This window comes from Trichechus manatus, unplaced genomic scaffold (genome assembly GCF_000243295.1).
Source record: "Trichechus manatus latirostris isolate Lorelei unplaced genomic scaffold, TriManLat1.0 scaffold00110, whole genome shotgun sequence".
NCBI classification, from domain to species: Eukaryota; Metazoa; Chordata; class Mammalia; order Sirenia; family Trichechidae; genus Trichechus; species Trichechus manatus.
In genome coordinates, this window is record NW_004444046.1 from 6383430 (window position 1) to 6389850 (window position 6421).

Here is a 6421-nt window from a genome sequence, read left to right on the forward strand (position 1 = left end):
TGCAGCTGAATCATGCAAAGAAAGAGATACAGATGTGTTGGGAACATCATTGACTTGGTAATACAGACTATGTTGTTCTCGTATGCCATGGAATTGATTCCAACTCATAGCGATCCCCTGTGACAGAGTACAGCTGCCACATAGGGTTTCTTAGGCTATAATTTTTACAGGAGTAAATTACCAGGTGTTTTCTCCTTCGAACTGCCAACCTTTTGGTTAGCAGCAGAGCACTTAATTGTGCCACCAGGGCTCCTCGATATAGACTATAAGAGCGGCGGATAACAATCCTTTAGATGGTTTGGTAAATTGACTTATTGGCTCTAATATTTCACCTCTCCTTGAAGTCACAGCCTTTGCCATGTGACTGTGCAGCTCCTCTCACTAGAGGCGTCCATGCTGGAACTAAGTATGGGGCTTGCTCTGGTCAATGGAATGTTGGTATAATGACCATGTGCCAGCTCCAGGGTTAGTCCTTAAAAGGCATTTTGTGTTTTCAGTTTTCCTTTTGTGCTTCTGCCGTTGTCATGACAAGAAGATTCTCCAGTTAGCACAGTGGTCCAAGGAGGAGGAGGAGAGACATATAGAGGTGAGCTGGACTCACACTCAGCCTAGATGAGCTGACCTCCCTCCCCACCCCCAGCCATCCCACAGATGTGCAAGCAAGAATAAATGATCACTGTTTAAAACTACTGAATTAAAAAACAATTATTGTGGTAAAATATATATAACAACAAATTTTCCATTTTAAGTGCCCAATTAAGTGACATTAATGACATTTACCATGTAGCACAACCATCACCACTATCCAACAGTTCTTCACCGCCCCAAAGAGAAACTCAGGACCCCATAAGCAATAATTACCCATTTCTCCTCCCTTCCAACCCCTAAAAAAACCCATTGCAGTAGAGTTGATTCTGACTCATAGCAACCTCCCACCCCTAGTAACCACTAATAAACTTGCATTTTTATGTATTTGCCTATTCTAGATATTTTATATAAGTGGGATCATATAATATTTGTCCTTCTGTGTCTGATTAAAGGAAGTCTCAGGAGGAATTCTCTCACACATCGAGGCATTTACTACCCAGCATGCACAAAAGCAGTCTCCCACTTGTTCTTTCAGCTCAGGAAAGGGCCCATCCCTGCCTTCAGGGGCTCCAGCAGGGCCCTTGTGTGGCTGCATGCTCCAGTATTCTGACAGCAGGATTTTATTCTTTTTAGCTAAAAACACGATTAGATAATCTTCCAGTTGGATCAGACAACAGAATCTTCTCTTAAGTGTTGGAACACAGTTCCTAATAGAGGCCTAGACCTGGGGCATTACTCAGTGGGGATAGGGTGTAGACTAGTCTGGTTCTGACACCATGTATCTTGAACATCGTCCACTGTACCGATGAAACCATTTCTTTTAAACGTAATACACGATTGCATTCTTGAAAAAATTGATACATAAGAGATAAAGCTAAAATCTTCCCTACAACAGCCCCCTAATCTCAGTTTCATTTCTAGTGAAAACCACTATTCCGTGCGCATCTTCATACACCTTTTCTATGCATTATATACTCAGGTATGTACTTACAGACATTTTACTTAATGGCTTTATATTGTCATATTATTCCAAAAGGAGTCTTTTACTTCTTATCTCTCTTTTTATTAGGAAAATTTTCAAGCATATGGAAAAGTTGAAAAATAGCAGAGTTCATATACTTTCCACCTAGATTCAACAATTGTTTACATTCTGCCATATTTATTCTAACTTTCTCTATAAATACATATTTTCACAGTATCTTTAAAAAGTTATTTGCAAATGTCATGATGCCATACTTTGCTTATAAATACCTCATACGTAGTTCTGAAAAGTATTTCTAACATCTAACATAACTAATATTGTGCTAATTAACAAGGCCTCCAGTTCTGATTCTCAAATTGCTATAAAAACTTTGGAAATACAGAAAAGCATAAAGAAGAATAATAAAGCAGAAATAAGACCATCACCTAGAGATAACTTCTAATAATATTTTGTTATCTTTAATCCTAATCTTTTTTTTCCTTCTGGAAATGCGTGTTTCTTTTATCTTTTTTTTAAAAACAAAATTGATTTTTAAATAAAAATTGACATCTCCTAAATTGTGTTTCATGAGATGTTCATAGGCGTTCCGTCACAAAAAGAGGTCAGTGGTCGCTGTGGTGATGGTTGCTCAACACTGTGACGACCCTAAGACTGTTGAATTGTACGCTCTACACTGATGATATGGTACTTCAACTGTGTATCAACAACACGGTTATGAAAAAAGCATTCACTGTTATTAGAAGTTAAAATTTAACTAGCCATCCTGTATTTTTATTTGCTACATGTGGCAACTGCCTTTTAAGGAAAAAGTGCTACTTACTGCCTTAGCAATTGCAATTCCCTATTTTGGAGAAAGGAGCTCTGGTTGCTTAGTGGTTAAGCTCAACTGCTAACTGAAAGGCTGGCAATCCAAACCCACCAGCAGCTCCACGGAAGAAAGATGTGGCAGTTTACTCCTGTAAAGATGACAGCCTTGGAAACCCTATGGGGCAATTCTGCTCTGTCCTCTAAGATTGCTATTAGTAGGAATCGACTGGATGACAGTGGGTTTTTGGATTACTCAGAAACACCTAGTCTTCTACCTTTTTTGGCGGAAAGGACCACTATCCTCTCCCCCATCACCTTTGTCTTGCTGGTCAGGACAGCCTGCTCCTCTTACACTTTGTGGCTAGACCATCCCTGTTATAGGACAAGAGTCTAGCTGTGTTTTCAGCTATTGTGATAATTAAATCCCAGATTCTATTTTCAAAAGAGCAAATTCTTCCTTTTCACCCCCTAACATTTTAAAATTTTCAAGCTGAATAGAAAAGATTTTGAACAAATCTAAGTAGTGGTTTCTTCCCATTCTGGGAGTAATATTCTTTCTTTAACGGGAGGCTAGCTATGAAATTAAGGAGACCTGGTGGTGTAATGATTAAGGTCTCAGCAGCTAACCCAAAGACTAAGGGTTCAAACCCACCTGGCGGCTCCATGGTAGAAAGAACTGGCGATCTGCTCCTGTAAACATTACAGCCTAGAAAACCCTATGCGGCATTTCGACTCTCTCACATGGGGTTACTATGAGTGAAAATCGACTCAATAGCACCCAACAACAATGCAAACTATGAAATTAGGGGCATTTTGAGGCTTTTGACTTCCTCCCGCCTGTTTTAAGCCAGTGGTTCTCAATTATTGCTGCATATTAACATCACTTGGGGAGATTTAAAAAATCCAGATCTCATAGCTACATCTCAGGCCAATTAAATTAGAATCTCTGGGAGTGGGACCAAGATATTAAGTTTTAAAACTTTCTATGTGATCCCAATGTGCCGCCAATTTTGAGACCCATTGCTCTAAGCTGGAGCGCTGGTGGCACAGCAGTTAAGAGCTTAGCTGCTAACCAAAAGGTCGGCAGTTCGAATTCACGAGCTACACCTTGGAAACCCTGTGGAACAGTTCTCCTCTGTCCTACAGGGTTGCTATGAGTGGAAATTGACTCTGTGGCAAGGGGTATGGTTTGGTTTTGGTTTGCCTCAAGCCAGGGCTTCGAACCGGTTTGTTCCTCGGTTTGAACCCTTGCTGAGAATTTGCCTTGCTAATAAGTTCCCTTCTGAGAACTTGCATTTCTACCTCAGATATACTGAATCAGAAGCTACATTTTAAAAGATCCCCAGGTGATTCTTATGTATAACTTCCTGGGAACTTGTTAGCAATGCAAATTCTCAGCAGGGGTTCAAACTAAAACCGGTTCAAAGCACTGCCGCAAGCCAGTGGTTATCAAAATGCACTATGCATTGTTAACATGCAGATTATGATTCAGCGGTTGCTTTAGTAGAGATCTCTAGAGGAGCAAAAGCAGAGATATGTGTACATGTATGTATGTGTATATACACATACATACATACATATACACACATACATATACATACACACACACACACACACACAGATTGATTTACTTCAAGGAAATGGCTTATGCAATTGTAGGGACTGGCAAGTCCCAAATCCGTAGGTCAGGTGACAGGCTGGAGACTTCTGGCTCACAGGATTGTATATGTGTTTTGGGGGGGTGGGTGCTGGCAAATCCAAAATCTGCAGGTCAGGTGGCAGTCCAGAGACTTTTGCAGGCTTATGTTCCAGGAACCGAAGGTTAGGGACAACAAGAGTGTAGGGTCCAGAGAGACTGAACTGCGCCAGAACATCCATTTATATTCTGAAGTCAGACCATACACCCAAGGAAACTCTCCTTTCAACCGATTGGTTGATTGCCTCAGCTCATGTCATGGAAAGTGATTACATTACATTACATTACATTATGGAGCAGCAACCAGACCAGTGTCTGCCAGATTGCTGAGAATCATAGCCTAGCTAAATTGACACATAAAATTAACCAAAACACTGGTACCCCAAATTTTGCATTTCTAACACATTCCTAATTGATACTGATGCTATTGATCTGTAGACAACCCTCTGAGTATTAAGGCTTTACAGCAACAGAGAAGAAGGGTGGGATAGGGTAGCAGGTATAGTGTAAGTATTCACCTGAGGCTTTAAAAGTTTAAGGTTATTAAGTTTAGTAATAATAATAATAACAATCTTTTACTGAGTGATCACTCCATGCTATGTGCTCTACATACCAAAAACCAAACAAGTTGATGTCAAGTTGATTCCGACTCATGGTGACCCCATGTGTTACAGAGTAGAACTGAGCTCCATAGGGTTTTCTTGCTGATAATCTTTATGAAAGCAGATTGCCAGGCCTTTCTTCTGTGGCACTGCTGTGTGGGTTTGAACCCCCAACTTTTCAGTTAGCAGCTGAGTACAAACTGTTTGTGCCACCCGTCACCTCATTTAAGCCTCAAAAAATCCCCATGGAGTAATGTAGCAGAAGCTGTTAGTGTCCCATCTGATATCCCCTTGATCTGATTCTGAGTTCACCTGAAGCCATGGTGGATGTTTCCCATACACACTTCCTACCTTCAGCACCTATATCCCTCCCTCTGCTTCTCTGTCTGAGGACTTTCTCCAGTATCACAGGAACCCACTCAGCCCCGTGCTGGGAAGCTGCAAGTGCCAACAACTGTACTGTCATTGTTTATTTCGAATATACTGTTTAAATGCAAAAACGTTCATAGCAGTTTTATAAATAATAGCTCCAAGCTGGAAGCAACCCAAATGTCCATCAACAGAAGAACGGATAAATAAATTATAATGTATTCATACAATGGAATACCACAGAGCAGTAAAAAAAATAATGAGCTATTGCTTCATGCAACAACATGGATGAATCTCACAGATATTATGTCAAGCAAATGAAACCCAGCAATTTACATTAAGTTTAAGAACAGGCAAAGCTAATCAATGGTGATAGAAGTCTGAATAATAGTTATGTTAGGGGAGGGCTGAGGGGGGAACCTACTTAGGCCCTGGAAAGGTACTATATCTTGATCTGGGTAGTGGTTTTATAGGTGTATAAATATGTTAATATTCATGAAGCAGTACACTTTAATATTTTGCACTCTATGCACCTCACTGTATGCATTTCAAACCTAAAGCAAACAACAAATACCAAGAGATAACAATGACACTCTGTAAACTTCACTAAGTGATACTCCCAATCACAGCCACTGTACCATACAAGGCATCTTTCCAGGACCAGATCGGCACAGCCTCTGGCACTTGGTGTGTAGATATTAATCTAGTGAATGCATTTTTTGTAATCCCCAGCAGGTAAGAGCATGAAAAGCAGTTTGTATTTACATGGGAAGGACAGCAGAATGTATTCACTTTCTTGTCCAAGACTCTGTTAACTTTCCAGTTCTCTTCTATAAAGGATAGTCCAAAGTGACATTTATTTTTTGACATTTGCAGAAAATCAAGTTAACCAGGCATCCTTCCTTCCTCTGTCCCTTCCTTTCTTCCTTTTTTAAATTGGCTCTTGAATGACACAGGCTCTGTCCAGGATGTGGTATATATTTTGGATCAAAGACCATTATATAGTCGTATGTTTTCAGAAGCTAGAATACATGGTTCCAGAAACCAAGGAGTGGCAGTAGGATTGACCTTCTCACCATCGCTCCCAATGATTTTCTTGTGGAAGCCTAATAGACTGGTCTTAATGTGGAGCATAAGCAGATCTCAATGATACAAAAAGTGGATTTAGAAGACAGTATTGAGGCCTCTCACTACAATATCGCCTTGGCCTATGTATCAGTCAGGGTTCAGCCAGAGAAACAGAACCAGTAGGAGATCCATATTAAGAGATCAATTACAAGGAACTGGTTTACACGATTGCTGATCCCTTGCAATAAATCTCTTAATTACCACACTGTATTGCCTTTGTCCAAAGACTGACTCAGCAAATAGATGTAT